The 19397-nt window shown below is 36.0% G+C and overlaps 1 protein-coding gene across 7 annotated transcripts in view; it reads right to left on the bottom strand.

Moving 5' to 3' along the window:
* Nucleotides 1-19397, bottom strand: part of OPHN1 (oligophrenin 1) — a 623734-nt gene that overhangs the window by 568431 nt on the left and 35906 nt on the right. The gene's annotated exons all lie outside the window — the stretch shown is intronic.

The following is a 19397-nucleotide window of genomic DNA, read 5'->3' on the forward strand; positions in this document are numbered from 1 at the left end:
GAAATAAACCCTGATAAGATACTCAGATGAGTTCTTATAAAATCAAGTTTTCAAATAATCCACACATTTTCATAATGAAAAAGCCAAGACAGGTTCAAAATATAGCCAGGAGGTTTTGTTTTTTTGTTTTGTTGTTTTGTTTTTTTTTGCTATTATGGTATTTTCATCCAGTTTTAAAGAAATGTAATTGATATGCAGCACTGTATAAGCTTAACAGTACAGCATAATGATTTGACTTATACATCATGAAATGATAACCATAATAAGTTTAATGAGTTTAATGACTATCGATCATTTCATAGAGATAGAAAATTAAAATGGAAAAAAAGTATTTCTTCCTGTGATAATTATTTGGATTTACTAAATGATTTACTGTTTGTTCAATTCTTCTGTCCATTTTTAATTGGGTTGCTTGTTTTCTAACGTTGAGTTATATGAGATTTTTGTATATGTTGAATGCTAACCTATTGTCAAATATACCATCTGAAGTATGATTTGAGCCCTCTCTTTTTTTCCTTGATAAGTCTGATTAAATACTTTCAATTTTACCTTTCAAAGAACAAGCTCTTAGTTTCATTGATTTTACTTTTTTTTAGTCTCTATTTCATTTTTTTCTGCTGTGATCTTATTATTTATTTCCTTCCACTAATTTTGGGTTTCCTTTGTTCTTCTTTTTCTAGTTCCTTTAGATGTAACTTTAGGTTTTTTATTTGGATTTTTTCTTCTTTTCTGAGTTAGGCTACTATCATCATAAACTTTCCTTTCAGAGCTGATTTTGCTGCATCCCATAGATGTTGGATCATTTTGTTTTTTGTCTACATGTATTTTTTATTTCTTCTTTGATTTCTTCAGTGACCCACTGGATGTTTAATAGCATATATTTTAGCCTCCAAGTTTGTATTTTTGCAAGTTTTTTCTTATAATTGATTTCTAGTCTCACAACATTGGGTTCAGAAAAGATGTTTGATATAATTTCAATCTCTTAAATGTACTGAGCCCTGTTTTGTGGCCTCGCATGTGATCTATCCTTGAGAAAGTTCAATGTGCACTTGAAAAGAATGTACATTCTGCTGCTTTGGGATGGAATATTATGTGTGTGTGTGTGTGTGTGTGTGTCTGTGTATTCTATCTCATCTAGTGTATCATTTAAGGCCAGTACTTCTCTACTGATTTTCTAGCTGGATGATCTGTCCATTGATGTAAGTGGAATATTAAAGCCCACTACTATTATTGTTACTCTTATTTTCTCCCTTTATATCTACTAATAGCTGTTCTATGCATTTAAGTGCTCCTATATTGGGTGCAGATGACACCATCCTTATGGCAGAGAGTGAAGAGGAACTAAAAACCCTGTTGATGAAAGTAAAAGAGGAGAGTGAAAAAGTTGGCTTAAAGCTCAACATTCAGAAAACTAAGATCATGGCATCTGGTCCCATCACCTCATGGGAAATAGATGGGGAGACAGTGGAAACAGTGTCAGACTTTATTTGTTGGGAATCCAAAAATCACTGCAGATTGTGACTGCAGCCATGAAATTAAAAGACCCTTACTCCTTGGAAGGAAAGTTATGACTAACCTAGATAGCATATTAAAAAGCAGAGACATTACTTTGCCAACAAAGGTCCGTAAGGTCAAGGCTATGGTTTTTCCAGTGGTCATGTATGGATATGACAGTTGGACTGTGCAGAAACCTGAGCGCTAAAGCATTGATGCTTTTGAACTGTGGTGTTGGAGAAGACTCTTGAGAGTCCCTTGGACTGCAAGGAGATCCAACAAGTCCATCCTGAAGGAGATCAGTCCTGGGTGTTCATTGGAAGGACTGATGCTGAAGCTGAAACTCCAGTACTTTGGCCACCTCATGCGAAGAGTTGACTCATTGGAAAAGACCCTGATGCTTGGAGGGATTGGAGGCAGGAGGAGGAGGGAACGACAGAGGATGAGATGGCTGGATGGCATCACCGACTCGATGAGCATGAGTTTGAGTAAACTCCGGGAGTTGGTGGTGGACAGGGAGGCCTGGCATGCTGCAATTCATGGGGTCGCAAAGAGTCGGACACGACTGAGCAACTGAACTGAACTGACATTGGGTGCACATATATTTACAATTGTTATATCTTCTAAGATTGATCCTTTTAGTGTTTTATAGTGACCCTCTTTGTCTCTTGTTACGGTCTTTGTTTAAAAGTCCATTTTGTCTTATATAAGTAATGGTAACCCAACATTCTTCTAGTTGCATTTACATGGAATGTCTTTTTCCATCCCTTTACTTCAATCTGTATGTATCTTGGCCCTAAAGTAAGTCTCTTGTAGGCAGCATATAGATGGATCTTGCTTTTTTATCCATTCAGCCACTCTATTTTTTTTTTAAATTTTTTATTTTATGTTGCTGTATAGGCAAATAACAATGTTGTGGTCATTTCAGGTGGAGAGCAAAGGTACTCAGCCATACATATACATGTATCCTTTCTTCTTCAAACTCCCTTTCCAACCAGGATGCCACGTAACACTTAGCAGAGTTTCCTGTGCTGGGTCATTGCTGGTTATCCATTTAAAGTATAGCAGTGAATACATGTCCTTTGATTATAGCATTTAGTCTATTTACATTTAAAGTAAATATTGATAGGTATGTATTTATTGGCATCTTATTATGTTTGAGGATTATTTTGATACTTTTTTGTTCCTTTTTTCTTCTTTTGCTCTCTTCCCTTGTGATTTCATGACTATCTTTAGTGTTACACTTAAAAACCTTATTCTTTTTATGCATATGTATCTACTATAAATTTTTGGTTTATGATTACCATAAGGTTTACATATACCAATCTATATATATGTGATTATTTTAAGTTGCTGATCTCTTAAGTTTGAATGCATTTTAATAACCCTACATTTTTACAACCCTCAACCACATTTAACATTTTTTACATTATATTTTACATCTTTCTGTTTTATAAATCCCTTAACTTCTTATTGTGGATATAGATGACTTTACCAATTTTGTCTTTTAACCTTCCTTCTACCCTTACAAGTGATTGATGTCCTACCTTTACTGTATATTTGCCTTTACCAATGAGATTTTTCCTTTTGTAATTTTCATATTTCTAGTTGTGGCCTTTTCATTTCTACTTAGAAAAATTTCTTTCACATTTCTTATAAAACTGCTTATGGTACTGGCCTAAGCCAGAAAGATAAAGACCATTACAGTATAGTAACACATATATATGGACTTTAGAAAGATGGTAACGATAACCCTATATGCAAAACAGAAAAAGAGACTCAGATGTATGGAACAGACTTGTGGACTCTGGGAGAAGGCGAGGGTGGGATGTTTCAGGAGAACAGCATTGAAACATGTATATTATCTAGGGTGAAACGGATAACCAGCTCAGGTTGGGTACATGAGACAAGTGCTCGGGCCTGGTGCACTGGGAAGACCCAGAGGGATCGGGTGGAGAGGGAGGTGGGAGGGGGGACTGGGATGGGGAGTACATGTAAATCCATGGCTAATTCATATCAATGTATAACAAAAACTACTGTAATGATGTAAAGTAATTAGCCTCCAACTAATAAAAATTAAAAAAAAATAAATAAAGTATTCTAAAAAACTAAAAAAAAAAAAAATGTTAGCTTGCCTGTAAAACTTTTGATTTCTTTTTCAAAAGTGAATGAAAACCTTGCCAGGTACATATTCTTGGTTGTATGTTTTTTCTCTCATCACTTACATATATCATACCACTCACTTCTGAATATGGCCAGCAGTTTTTAAACTTTGGGAATTGAACACTATAGACTTGTTCCCTGAGAAAAACATACATTAGCACTTACTCACACATTAAAATATAAAATTGAAATGAATTTCCACAAAACTCTACAAAGAGTTATACAGAAGTATTTGAAATAAAAATTCAACCTTTTGATACTCTGCCTAGAAAAAATGATAACTTCCTAGAAGACAGAACTTGAACAGGCCAGCATGAAGTGGGTGAACTGGAAAGATGATGAAGGAAACAAAGCCTAGGACAGAGAATTAAGACACAATTCCAGCTGCCAACTGTCCGTGTGTGCTTAATAGGAAAAGAACAATGCCAAATATTTTAAGTTTGCAGACTCCAAAAGGACACTTTATTCAGGAATCTGTAACTCAGAGGTCTTATGATAGGAGCTTTCACACCACTGCATCAGAGCCCAGTTTAAAAATAAAAAAAAACACAGTCAAATGCCTTTAACTTTAACACAATAGATTACTGAGATGATCCTTATGGAAAGAGGAAAAGGCACCAAATAAAATGGAAACCAAATTTTAAAAATTCAAATCAGGGAGAAACAACTCCTGATAGGAAATATCCTAGAGAAAATGATAGTGTTTATTGTTACAATTGAAATATAAAAATTATTTGCTTTTTTTTTTTTAAACTGTCACTCATCTCTAGAGATCAGCAATCATTTTGCATGAGTGCAGAAGTGTGTTATATTTGGAGAAATTTATGTTGAAATGGTATCTGCTTTAAATCTGTAAAAATCTAAAGAGAGATTAAGTGCTCAGCAGCTAAATCAAAAACCAATTGTGCCTTTTAACTCTAAAAATGGAAAACTCCCTATCACTGAAAGAGCTGTGCCAATTGGCAGCTTCCTCATATATGCCCTCTATGCAATCCTAGGCTCAAGAGCACAATGCAAAGGAGAAGTGATAAGTCTCAACTGAAGCAGCATTCTGACCTCTATGACATCAGGAACTGTATCAGAAACAATGCCTGATTAGTAGAGCATTTCTTAAACAAAGGATACAGCTGTACCACATAGGATCAAGGAAAATTCTAAAAGAGAAGTGCCATAATCACATCTCAAAAACACTGGGGGGATGTCACAAACATCTTCATCAGATCTAGGTGGTAGATGAGGTTCAGAGAGGATGCAAGCAACCTGAGGTGAGTACAAAGTAAAGTGTGTCCACGTTCCCATTATTGTCTTTTAATTCATTTTATGTACATCTTTCATCCAAGAAATGTTTCATAAAGTTTTAGGAGAAAATGGGCTAAGGGGAACAACAAGGTATTATATAAAGAGTAATAATCCAGTGAGAAATAAAAGCAATTCATAATCCTATACTAGGACCTGGACAAACAGCCATAAAGGTCATTGTTAGAACATTAGTGAAATTTGAGTGTACACTTTATATTAGATAGCAGTATTATATCAGTGTTAAATATCCTGATTTTAATAGATACACTGTGGGTTTTTAATAAATGTCCTTAGTTTGATAAATAAGTGTCTCAGTGTGTTTCTCTTTGGGTTTATCAGGACTTTCTGCTCTTCCTGGACTTTGACTATTTCCTTTCCCATGTTAGGAAAGTTTTTGACTATAATCTCTTCAAATATTCTCTCAAACCCTTTCTCTTTCTTTTCTTCTGGGATCCTTATAATTCAACTGCTGGTGTGTTTAATATTGTCCTAGAGGTCTCTAAGCCTGTCCTCAGTTCTTTTCATTATTTTTTCTTTATTTTGCTCTTCAGCAGTTATTTCCACCATTCTATCGTCCAGCTCACTTATCTGTTCTTCTGACTCAGTTATTCTGCTATTGATTCCTTCTAGAATATTTTTAATTTCAGTAACTGTGTGTTTTTCATCACTGTTTGTTCATTATTTCTTCTAGGTCCTTGATAAATGTGTTGAATATTTCTTGCATTTTCTCCATTCTATTTTCAAGATTTTAGATGATCTTTACTGTCATTACTCTGAATTCTTATTCAGGTAATTTGCATATTTCCTCTTCATTTATTTGGTCATGTTAGTTTTTACCCTGTTCTTTCATCTGCATCATATTTCTCTGACTTTTCATTTTTACTAACTTACTATGTGTGAGGTATCTTTTTCCCAGGCCGTAGGGTTGTAGTTCTTGTTTCTGGCCTCTGCCCCAGTGGAGGAGTGTGTTTCAGTGACTTGTGTAGGTTCATGTTGAGAGGGACTTTTTTCTGCATTCTGGTGGGTGAAAGTGAGTTTTTTCTGTCTGATGGGCAGAGCCCTGTGACATGCTGTGTTTTGGCGTATCTGGACAGTCTGTCCGCTTGCTGATGGTTGGGTTTGTGTTGCTGTCTTCTTTGTTGTTTGAGTGAGGCATCCAGTGCCGGGTGCTGCTGGCAGGTGGGTAGTGCTGGGTCTTAGATTTGGATGGAGGCCTTCATGGGAGTTCTCAGTGATCATTACCCCCTGGGGTGAGGAGTTCTGGACTCGGTTCTCCCACACCAGAGGCTCAGGCCCAACTTCTGGTCAGGGAACCAAGACCCCACCAGCCGTTTGTCATTTCAATAAAGAATATTAAAAAAAAAAACCCAAAAACACACACAAAAAAAACAAAACCCAGACAAATGGTAAAAACAAAACCAGACAGACAGAAACAAAAATGAAGGAACATACACACACAAAAGAAACCAAAACAGACCAAAGAAAACAAATTACAAGAGAGAGACCTGGAGAACAAAAGAAACCAAAAACAAAATCAAGTGATTAAACACTAATCTTACTAAAGCACAAGTTAGAAAACAAAACCTAACCAGAGTGCCAGCTGAGGAATAAAGCAAACAAGACAAAAAGATAAAAATGGTAAAAAAAACAAACAAGCAAACAAACAAATAGAAAAGCAAAGTTAAAACAGAAGTATATTTTAAAAAGATATATATATATAGATATATAGATATATATATATATATATATATATATATATTAAAGACCAGAACAGCAGAAAGCCAAAGTTGTAGAAATATATAAAGGAAATAAAAAGTATGATTTTTAAAAAACCCCAAAAGCCTAAATAATAATAATAAAAACAACAACCAGAACAACAGAGGAAAAAGAGAAAAAAAAAGAGCCAACAACAGAATGAATCAAAAAATACTAATATGTATTTTCCTAAGGTCCCAGCTTTCAATGTCCTTGCTCCTGCTGTGAGCCCATAGCCCACCTCTGTCTCCCTAGGAGTCCTTCCAGTGCTGGGAAGGGCTGGTCTCCAGGCATGGGGACAGACAGCCAGACTCTAATCTGGCCCTACTTCCACATGTGTTTGCCTCCATTATCCACAGCTTCCAGAGCTAGAGTGTTTTCTTTTGAGGAACACTCATTGTCCTTTCATATATTCCATAGATACAGTCTACCTAGTTAATCATGTGGATTTAATCTGCAGTTTGTGCAGCTGATAGAAAAGTTTTCAATCCTCTTCCTTAGTTGCTCCACCCCTGGAGCTCATTGTGGTTTTATCTCCACCTCTGTGTGTGGACCACCCACAGGAGTCTGCTCCAAGAGGCTGCCCTGGAGAACTTGGGTCTGCTGTAGTGAAGGTACAGCAAGGAGGTGGCATGCCTGCTAGAATTGCAGAGAACTCAGCAAGGCCAGGTGCACGGGAAGCCAGTGGCCATAGGCACAAGAGATATGACTCTTTTAGGAGCCTTTTCTAGCCTCCAGGCACTCAAAGGGTTTCCCTTGCTGGGATCCTTCTCTATTTCGCAGCTAATGGTGCCTGCATGTAGACAGAAAGAGGCTACAGTGGTGGATCTACCCCTTGCATATGACTCAGAAGTAGCTCCCTGCTTCCATGGCTACCCAGTTTCTCTCCAAAGGCATTCCCTGTTGCGGATTTCCTCCCTCCAGTCCCCTTAAGCCATCTCCCCAAGGTCAACAGCAGTCTTTGCCCCAGGATTTCTCTCCAAACCCCACACTCCAGCTCCCAGCCCCTGCATACATCAGTAGACCCACAACTCTGTCTGAGGTGTATAGGACCATGGCACAGATTATCTGTGTGATTCTCACTCTATTCAGACCGTCACAGATCAGCTGCTTCACCTTCCTCTGATAGCCTTAAATGCTTCTGTCCCAACCAATTGCCCTGATTATGGGAGTCTCTCCCCTACTTCAGCTCCCCCACCCCAAAGTGCAAGTCCAGTCCTACTTGCTCTCCTCCTCCTTCTTCCTTCTTTCTTTTGTCCTATCCAGCCATGCGTGGATTCATATAATCCTTTCCAGTCGTCAGGGACTCCCACTAGTATTCAGCCAGTGTTATGGAGAACTGTTATATCTGTAGATATATTTGTAATGCACCCATGGAGAGAGATGAACTCCATACCCAACAACTCCTCCACCATCTTGATTCCCTTCTAAACATCCTTGTTATTAGGAAATACATGCTGAAATATTCAAGGGAAAGGCTAATGATGTATGCAACTTATTCTCAAATGGTTCAGAAAAAAATAATAATATGGAAATATTCAGAGACAGAATTAGCAACATGTTAACAATCAGTGAATCTGAATGAATGATGTACTGAAGTTCTTTGTATTATTTTTAAACTTTACTGTAAGTTTGAAAGTACTGATAATTCAAAATAAACTATTTTTTAAATAGCTAATGTCCCAGAAATCAGTAGACCTGGATTCTAGCCATCATGTGACCCTTGGCAATTCACATGGATTGATCTTCCCATTCAATCTCCTCAGACAATAAAATAAGAGTAATGATGCCTATAAGTCCTAACTTCCTTTCCAGAAGTGTTCTAAAACACAAAGCAAAAGATGATACCCATGGAAGAGTTGGTAAAAAACAAGAGCTAAGAGTCAAAGACAAAATTTAAATCCAGTGCTTTACCATATATATGATCAGACTGTATTGATCCTAGAAACCTCAGCATTCTCATTTGTAAAACAGAGGTGGCAACATGTACCTCAATGGATCACGATGGAGGTAAAATGAGACTATGCCTATAGGAAAGTTCTATAGAATTTATAATTTATAGAGCTTGGTAATATACCAGAAGAAAGAACCATGTATTCCTCTCCTCTCCAAGTGATGCTATAAGTTTGGCATAATAATACCCTGTCAATGCCCTCTACCTATACATTAGGGATAACAATACAAAATTATCCAACAGTAAGAAATAAAAATACTCATATAATATAATGACTAATAAAATATTAATACAATGATATCCTATTTATTTAGCATTATGAAATAATAAACTTAAAACTAATTATTGATATAAATAAAGCTTATCCTTTTAAGCACTGAGAATTTTTTTGAGATTTTTTTTATTTTAACCATTTTAATGGGAAGCTAACATTTAATACTTTCCTATCTTCTTAAATGCATTTTACACAACTCAATTTCATCATAATGACATCAACAATTAATTTGAATTTGTCATACACTTGTTGAGTGTTCAAGTATGTAGAACTACAGACTCCTACACAAAATGTGCCCAAAGCACAATGATTTAGAGACTTTATATCTGTTTTTCAGATATTTCTAGTCTCTTTCTGAATTTCACTTCAATTGCCAATAATTTTTCTTTTTTTTTTTCCATTTATTTTTATTAGTTGGAGGCTAATTACTTTACATCATTGCAGTGGTTTTTGTCATACATTGAAATGAATTAGCCATGGATTTACATGTATTCCCCATCCCGGTCCCCCCTCCCACCTCCCTCTCCACCCGATCCCTCTGGGTCTTCCCAGTGCACCAGACCCGAACACTTGTCTCATGCATCCAACCTGGGCTGGTAATCTGTTTCACCATAGATAATATACATGTTTCGATGCTGTTCTCTTGAAACATCCCAGGACATGGAAGCAACCTAGATGCCCATCAGCAGACGAATGGATGAGGAAGCTGTGGTACATATACACCATGGAATATTACTCAGCCATTAAAAAGAATTCATTTTAATCAGTTCTACTGAGATGGATGAAACTGGAGCCAATAACTTTTCATATCAAAGTTCTGTTTCTAGACTTCTTCCCACTTCACATTCACATCCCTAGTTTCTACTTCTAAATTTCCCAGGAGTAGGAAAACACATCCTCTACCATGAATTAGAGTGCCAATTGAAAATTACTTTATGTATTTGAGGCCTTTGGGGGCTAACTGCTATAGAGTACCAGTTATATTCTAGATGTTAAGGTTAGAATAATGACGTCCAAATGCATAGTGCTATTACTGTAATGAAGCAATGAGATCAGTGTTAAGCTGGTTATTCTTAGCAACTGGCCCATGGACCAGAATAAATTAAGCCAGGGAAGCAAAACTATCTGATACACCTTCCAGTATTTTAGGGGGCTCCCCAGGCTGCACTAGTGGTAAAGAACCACCTGCCAATGCAGGAGACTAAGAGATGCAGGTTCAGTCCCTAGTTTGGGAGGATCCCCTGGAGAAGGAAATGGCAACCCACTCCAGTATTCTTGCCTGGAAATTCCCATAGACAGAGGAACCTGGCAGGTTACTGTCCATGGGGCCACAGAAGAGTCAGATACAACTTAGCAATTAAACAACACAGTATTTAAGTCTCAATTATTCAACATTTCTTACAAGCACTTAATAAGAAAATACTCTAACTTCTATGATCTCACTAGATTCTCAGGATAATCTTGTGGGGTGAACAGTGCAAGTGTTTTTAATCCCATTTCACACATAAGGAAACTGAGATTCTAAAAGATTAGCTGTACCTAAGAACTGGTTACCAAAGATTTGGGACTTGATTTCTGGTTCTAGGAAACCAAGGCCAGTGCTCATTCTGCTGACTCTGATGGGCACTCTGGAGCATCTCCATAAGTGCAGTTATCTCTGAAAAACATTTTATCAGCTACAGTCCTAGAAAAGAGGAGGTATGGACTCCTTCCCCCAAAATACAAGCCAAACTAAATGGTGATCATCACCAGGCAGAGGATTATATACTTTGCAGGCTAAAATATTTTTCCAAGGCATGGCAATGAGCTGGAATGCTAAGGACAATGTTCAGAATGTCATATGAGAGCTAGAGATGATCCAGAGATAGGACCCAAAAAACACTGGCCAAGAAACTAATATATTTTAAAATGAGGTGCAAATAGAAAAATTACAATTCTTTTGTCTGAAAAGTTAGGGGCTAATGACTGAAAATAGAAAACTTTAGAGTCACACAAGGTAAGGAAATGTTAATATATTTTTTAAGCAAGTCTAAAAACACAAAAGTTAAGGAGGTATCCTGTTGAAGCTTCAAATAATCAATTTAAGGATTTTCATGTAATATTTTCATGTGGTAGACTCAGGGAATTCTTTACTCCAAGTTATGTGGAATGCAATTAAAAGAAAAATTAATATGGAATCAAGACAGAGAAATTAGATTTTTTTAGTATCTGATAACTCTGTGAGGTGATGTCACTCTGCCCATAAACCATCTATAATGGGTTTAAATCAAAACAAATGTCCAATGTCCATAAACCTTGGGTTGAACACATCATGGGTCTGAATCAAAGCAGTGTAACTAATGCTTTTATGACTAGTTCATGCAAATATTACAGATCCTGAAGAAAAATCTTAAATTATTTATCAAGTTCCTCAAAAAATAAAAATAGAACTATCATATAATTCTGAAATTCCACTTTGGGGTGTATGTCCAAAAGAACTGAAAGTGTGGTCTCCAAGAGATATTTGTATATCCATGTTCACAGCAGTGTTATTCACAATAGTCAAATGGTAGAAGCAAGCTAAAGGATTTCATCACCACTAAACTGGCCTTATAAGAAATGTTAAAGGGACTCCTTTAAGATGAAAAAGGGGTGCTAATTACTAACAAGAAAATATATGAAAGTATAAATCTCTCTGGTAAAGATAAACATAGTCACAGTAGTGGATTAATCATTTATAAACCAAATATGAAGGTTTAAGTGCTTCCCGGGTGGCTCACACAATAAAGAATCTTCCAGTAATGTGGGAGACCTGGGTTCAATCTCTGGTTTGGGAAGATCCCCTGGAAGAGGGCATGGCAACCCACTCCAGTATTCTTGCCTGGAGAATCCCCATTGACATAGGAGCCTGGTAGGCTACAGTTCATGAGGTCACAAAGAGTCGGACACGACTGAGTGACTAAGCACAACACATGAAGCTTTAAAGGACAAAAGTAGTAAAGATAACTACAGGTACAATAAAGGATACACAAGATAAAAAGATGTAAAATGTGACATCACAAACATAATATGTTGGGGGAAGTAAAAATGTAGTTTCAGAATGTGTTCAAATGTAATTTTATCAACTTAAAACAGGCAGCTATAAAAATAGATTGTTATATGTAAGCTTTATGAAAACCACAAAACAAACTCTATAGTACATATAAAAAACATGAGAAAAGAATCTAAGCATACCACTAAAGAAAATCATCAAACCACAAAGGAAGGGAACAAGAGAAGAAGAAAATAAAAGAAAGAAACTATAAAACAGCCAGGAAGCAATACACACATGTGTATCAATAAATTACTTCAAGTGAAAATGAACAAAATCCTTCAATTGAGAGAGACATAGTGACTGAATGGATAAAAAAACGACCCATCTATATGCTGCTTACAGAGACTCACCTCAGATGTAAGGACAAACAAAGAATGAAGTAAAGGGATGGAAAAAAAGATATGCCATGCAAATGGAAACTAAAGGAAAGTTGGGATCACTATATTTATATGAGACAAAACAAATTTCAAAACAAAGACTGTAACAAGAGACAAGGAGGAACATTACATGATGATAAAAGTATCAATCCAAGAAGAAAATCTAACAATTCTATATGCACCCAACATAGGAGCACCTAAATATGACAAGTATTAACAGACCTAATGGGGGTTCCCTGGTGGCTCTGCCTGCCAAGCAGGAGACCCGGGTTTGATGCACCACAACTACTGAGCTTGTGCTCTCAGGCCCAGGAACCATAACTACTGAGCCCACTTTCCCCAACTACTGAAGCCCACACATCCTAGAGCCTTTGTTCCACAACAAGAGAAGCCACTGCAATAAGAAGCCAGTGCACTGAAACTAGAGAGTAACCTCCACTCACTGCAACTAGAGAAAAGCCTGTGTAGCAACGAAGACCCAGCACAACCAAAAATAAATTTAAAAATCATTTAAAAAAAAATAAGAGAAATGGAAGAAATAGAAACACATAGAGCAAAACAAAACACTGCTAAACAAACTATGGGTCAACAAGGAAATCAAAAAATATCTTCAGAATAATGAAAATGGAAATATACAAAATTTTATGGGATACAACACAAGCAGTTCTAAGAACAAAGTTCACAGTGATACATGCCTACATCAAGAAGTAAGAAAAAAGTTCAACTAAACAGCTAACTTTACACCTCCAGGATAGAAAAAGAAGAACAAATAAAACCCAAAGTCAGTAGAAGGAAGGAAATAAAAAGAACAGAGTGGAAATAAATGAAATACAGACTAAAGAGACAACAGAAAATATCAATGAAACCAAGACCTGAAAGATAAGCAAAGCTGACAAACCATTGGGTAGACTCACCAAGAAATCAAGATATAGCTCAAATAAATAAAGTCAGAAATCAAAGAGGAGACATTAAAAACTGACACTACAGAAATACACAAATAGTAAGAGAATACTATGAACAATTATATAACAAAAAATTAGACAACCCGAAAAAAGTGTCTTAAGTTCCTAGACACAGGACCTTCCAAGACTGAATCTTGAAGAAATAGCAAATCTAAATAGACTGATTACTAGTAAGGAGATTGAATCAGCAATCGAAAATCTCCCAGCAAACAAAAGTGCAGAATCAGGTGGCTTCACTGGTGAATTCTAACAAGCATTTATAGAAGAAAAAACACCAGTCCTTCTCAAACTCTTTCAAAAAATTAAAGAGAAGGGAATACTTCCAAACTTATTTTATGACACCAGCATTACCCTGACCCAAACCAAAACCAGACGAGGACATCACAGGCCAATTACTACAAGAAAATTACAAGCAAGCCCTGATGAACATAGATGCAAAAGTCCTCAACAAATGATAAGCAAAACAAATTGAGCAACACATTAACAGGATCATACACGATGAGCAAGTAAGATTTATTCCAGGGATGGCTCAACACCTGCAAATCAATGAACCTAACCTAGCACATTAATAGAATAGGGGATAAAAATCACATGATCCTATTGATAGATGCATAATAAAACATTTGACAAAATTTAGTACTTTTTCATGACAAATGTTCTTTAAAAATTGGTATAGAAGAAACATATCTCAACATAATAAAAGCCATATATGACAAACCTACAGCCAACCTCATACTCAATAGTGAAAACTGAAGAAAGTATGTCCTCTAAAATCAAGAATAAGACAAGGATGACCACTCTTTTTATTCAACACAGTATTGGAAGTATTGGAATCAAACACGGCAGTCAGACAAGAAAAAGAGAAATCCAAATTGGAAAAGGAGAAGTAAAACTGTCTCTGTTTGAAGATGACACTATACATAGAAAATCCTAAATATACCACAAAAAGACTACTAGAACTCATCAATGAACTTGGTAAAACTGTAGGATATAAAATTAACATACAGAAATCTATTGCATTTCTATATACTAACAGTAAACTATCAGAAACAGAAATTAAGAAGGCAATTCATTTACAATTACATCAAAAAGGATAATATACCTAGGAATCTCTTTAACTGAAGAGATGTCTCAGACAGTAAGTAATACAGGAGATCTGAGTTAGATCCCTGGGTCAGGAAGCTCTTCTGGAGAAGAGAATGGCTACCCACTCCAGTATTCTTTCCTGGAAAATTCCATGGACAGAGGAGCCTGGAAGGCTACAGTCGCAAAAAGTTGGACATGACTGAGTGACTAACATCTTTTTTTAAAGACCTTTACTCTGAAACCTGTAAGATACTGATGAAAGAAATTAAAGAAGATACAAAGAAATGAAAAGATATCCCATGCACATGAACTAGAAGCATTAATATTTTTATTATGTCCATATTGCCCAAAGCAATCTGCAGATTCAATGTGATCCCTATCAAAATACTAACAGCATTTTTCACAGAACTGGAACAAATAATCCTAAATTTGTATAGAACCACACACAAAAAAAAAAACCTTGAATAGTCAAAGCAATTTTGAGAAAGAACAAAACTGGAGGAATCACTTCAAACTGTACTGCAAAGTTATAATAATGAAAACACTATGATACTGGCGGGAAAACACACATTTTGTTCCACACGTAGCAGTGGAACAAAATAGCCCCAAATTACACACACTCACACATATGGTCAATCTGTAACGCAGGAAACGGGAATATACAATGGGAAAAGGCAGTGTCTTCAATAAAATGATGTTGGGGAAAATGGATACCTACATGTAAAAAAACTAATCTGGACCACCATCTTACACCATACATAAAATACAACTTTATAAAACTAACTCAAAATGGATTAAAAACTTAAGCCTTGAGACTATAAAACTAAAAGAAAGCATGGGTACTTTGTTATATCATTCTTAGGAATTTTTTTTACATCTGAAACCTCAAGCAAGGACACAAAAACAAAAATAAATACATGAGACTACACCAAACTAAAGAGTTTTTGCACATTGAAGGAAATAACAAAATGAAAAGCTGACCTAGTGAATGGAAGAAGAAATTTGAAGACAATAACTCTGATGGGGGATAATATGCAAAATAAACAAAAAACACAACTCAACAACAAACCTGCAAATAACACGATTAAAAAATGGGCAGAGGACCTGAATAGACATTTATCCAAGGAAGATATACAGATTTCCAACAAACACATGTAACAATGCTCAACATCACTAATTATCAGCAAAATGCAATTCAACACCACAATGAGATACCACCTCACACCTGTCAGAAGGGCTATCAACAAAAAACAAAAAAACAAGTACTGGCAAGGATGTGCTGGAAAAGGAACCCTCGTGTACTTTTAATAGAAATGTAAACTGGCGCAACCACTATGGAAAATAATATAGAGAGTCCTCAAAAATTTAAAAATGCACTACCATACTATATAGAAATTCCTGAATATTTTAAAAAAAACAAAAACCACTAATTTCAAAAGTGGGAGACTTTAATACCCCACTCACACCTAAGGATAGATCAACTAAACAGAAAATTAACAAGGAAACAGAGACTTTAAATGATACAATAGACCAGCTGGACCTAATTGATAATCTATAGGACATTTCACCCCAAAACAATGAATTTCACCTTTTTCTCAAGTGCATATGGAACCTTCTCCAGGATAGATCACATCCTGGGCCATAAATCTAGCCTTGGTAAATTCAAAAAAACTGAAATCATTCCAAGCATCTTTTCTGACCAAAATGCAGTAAGATTAGATGCCAATTACAGGAGAAAAACTATTAAAACTTCCAACATATGGAGGCTGAACAACACACTGCTGAAAAATCAACAAATCACAGAGGAAATCAAAATATGCATAGAAATAAATGAAAATGAAAACACAACAACCAAAAACCTATCGACGCTGTAAAAGCAGTGCTAAGGGGAAGGTTCATAGCAATACAAGCCTACCTCGAAAAACTGGAGAGAAATCAAATAAATAACCTAACGCTACACCTATAGCAACTAGAAAGGAAGAAAGAAGAACCCAGGCTTAGTAGATGAAAAGAAATCACAAAAATTAGGGCAGAAATAAATGCAAAAGAAACAAGAGAGACCATAGCAAAAATCAACAAAGTTGAAAGCTGGTTCTTTGAGAGTATAAATACAATAGACAAACTATTAGCCAGACTCATCAAGAAACAAAGGGAGAAAAATCAGATCAACAAAATTAGAAATGAAAATGCAGAAATCACAACAGACAACACAGAAATACAAAGGATCATAAGAGACAGCAATTATATGCCAATAAAATGGACACCTTGGAAGAAATGGACAAATTCTTAGAAAAGTATAACTTTCCAAAACTGAACCAGGAAGAAATAGAAAATCTTAACAAACCCATCACAAGCATGGAAATTGAAACTGTAATCAAAAATCTTCCAGCAAACAAAAGCCAGGAGCAGACGACTTCACAGTTGAATTCTACCAAAAATTTAGAGAAGAGTTAACACCTATCCTACTCAAACTCTTCCGGAAAATTGCAGAGGAAGGTAAACTTTCAAATTCATTCTATGAGGCCACCATCACCCTAATACCAAAACCAGAGAAAGATGCCACAAAAAAAGAAAATTACAGGCATCACTGATGAACACAGATTCAAAAATCCTTAACAAAATTCTAGCAAAGAGAATCCAATAACATATTAAAAAGATCATACATCATGACCAAGTGGGCTTCATCCCAGGGATGCAAGGATTCTTCAATATCAGTAAATCAATAAACATAATACAACATATTAACAAATTGAAAGATAAAAACCATATGATTATCTCAATAGATGCAGAAAAAGCCTTTGATGAAATTCAACATAATTTGTGATTTAAAACCCTCCAGAAAGCAGAATAGAAGGAACATACCTCAACATAATAAAAGCTATATATGACAAACCCACAGCAAACATTATCCTCAATGGTGAAAAATTGAAAGCATTTCCCCTAAAGTCAGGAACAAGACAAGGGTGCCCACTCTCACCACTACTATTCAACATAGTTTTGGAAGTTTTGGCCACAGCAATCAGAGCAGAAAAAGAAATAAAAGGAATCCAGATTGGAAAAGAAGAAGTGAAACTTTAAGATGACATGATCCTCTACACAAAAAACCCTAAAGACTCCACCAGAAAATTACTAGAGCTAATCAATGAATATAGTAATGTTGCAGGATATAAAATTAAAACACAGAAATTCCTTGCATTCCTATATACTAACAATGAGAAAACAGAAAGAGAAATTAAGGAAACAATTCCATTCACCATTGCAACGAAAAGAATAAAATACTTAGGAATATATGTACCTAAAGACACAAAAGACCTATGTATAGAAAACTACAAAACACTGATGAAAGAAATCAAAGAGGACACAAACAGATGGAAAAATACACCATGTTCATGGATTGGAAGAGTCAATATAGTGAATATGAGTATACTACCCAAAGCAGTCTATAGATTCAATGCAATCCCTATCAAGCTACCAACAGTATTTTTCACAAAACTAGAACAAATAATTTCACAATTTGTATGGAAATACAAAAAACCTCGAATAGCCAAAGCAGTCTTGAGAAAGAAGAATGGAACTGGAGGAATCAACCTGCCTGACTTCAGGCTCTACTACAAAGCCACAGTCATCAAGACAGTATGGTACTGGCACAAAGACAGAAATATAGATCAATGGAACAGAATAGAAAGCCCAGAGATAAATCCACGAACCTATGGTCACCTTATCTTTAACAAAGGAGGCAAGAATATACAACGGAGAAAAGACAATCTCTTTAACAAGTGGTGCTGGGAGAACTGGTCAACCACCTGTAAAAGAATGAAACTAGAACACTTTCTAACACCATACACAAAAATAAACTCAAAATTGACTAAAGATCTAAACGTTAGACCAGAAACTATAAAACTCCTAGAGGAAAACATAGGCAAAACACTCTCTGACATATGACATAAATCACAGAAGGATCCTCTATGACCCACCTCCCAGAGTAAAGGAAATAAAAGCAAAAATAAACAAATGGGACCTAATGAAATGTAAAAGCTTTTGCACAACAAAGGAAACTATAAGCAAGGTGAACAGACAGCCTTCAGAATGGGAGAAAATAACAGCAAACAAAAAAAACTGACAAAGAATTAATCTCAAAAATATACAAGCAACTCCTGCAGCTCAATTCCAGAAAAATAAATGACCCAATCAAAAAATGGGCCAAAGATCTAAACAGACATTTCTCCAAATAAGACATGCAGATGGCTAACAAACACATGACAAGATGCTCAACATCACTCATTATCATAGAAAGGCAAATAAAAACCACAATGAGGTACCATTTCACGCCAGTCAGAATGGCTGCTATCCAAAAGTCTACAAACAATAAATGCTGGAGAGGGTGTGGAGAAAAGGGAACCCTCTTACACTGTTGGGAATCCAAACTAGTACAGCCACTATGGAGAACTGTGTGAAGTTTCATTAAATAACTGGAAATAGAAATGCCATATAACCCAGCAATCCCACTGCTGGGCATACACACCAAGGAAACCAGAATTGAAAGAGACACATGTACCCTGATGTTCATCACAGCACTGTTTATAATAGCCAGGACATGGAAGCAACCTAGATGTCTGTCAGCAGATGAATGAATAAGAAAGCTGTGGTACATATACACAATGGAATATTAGTCAGTCATTAAAAAGAATACATTTGTATCATTTCTAATGAGGTGAATGAAACTGGAGCCATTATACAGAGTGAAGTAAGCCAGAAAGAAAAACATCAATACAGTATACTAACACATATATATGGAATTTAGAAAGATAGTAACGATAACCCTATGTGCAAGATAGCAAAAGAGACACAGATATATAGAACAGTCTTTTGGACTCTGTGGAGGAGGGCGAGGATGGGATGACTTGGGAGAATGGCATTGAAACATGTATATTATCATATGTGAAATGGATCGCCAGCCCAG

Source organism: Odocoileus virginianus, chromosome X, assembly GCF_023699985.2.
Source record: "Odocoileus virginianus isolate 20LAN1187 ecotype Illinois chromosome X, Ovbor_1.2, whole genome shotgun sequence".
NCBI classification, from domain to species: Eukaryota; Metazoa; Chordata; class Mammalia; order Artiodactyla; family Cervidae; genus Odocoileus; species Odocoileus virginianus.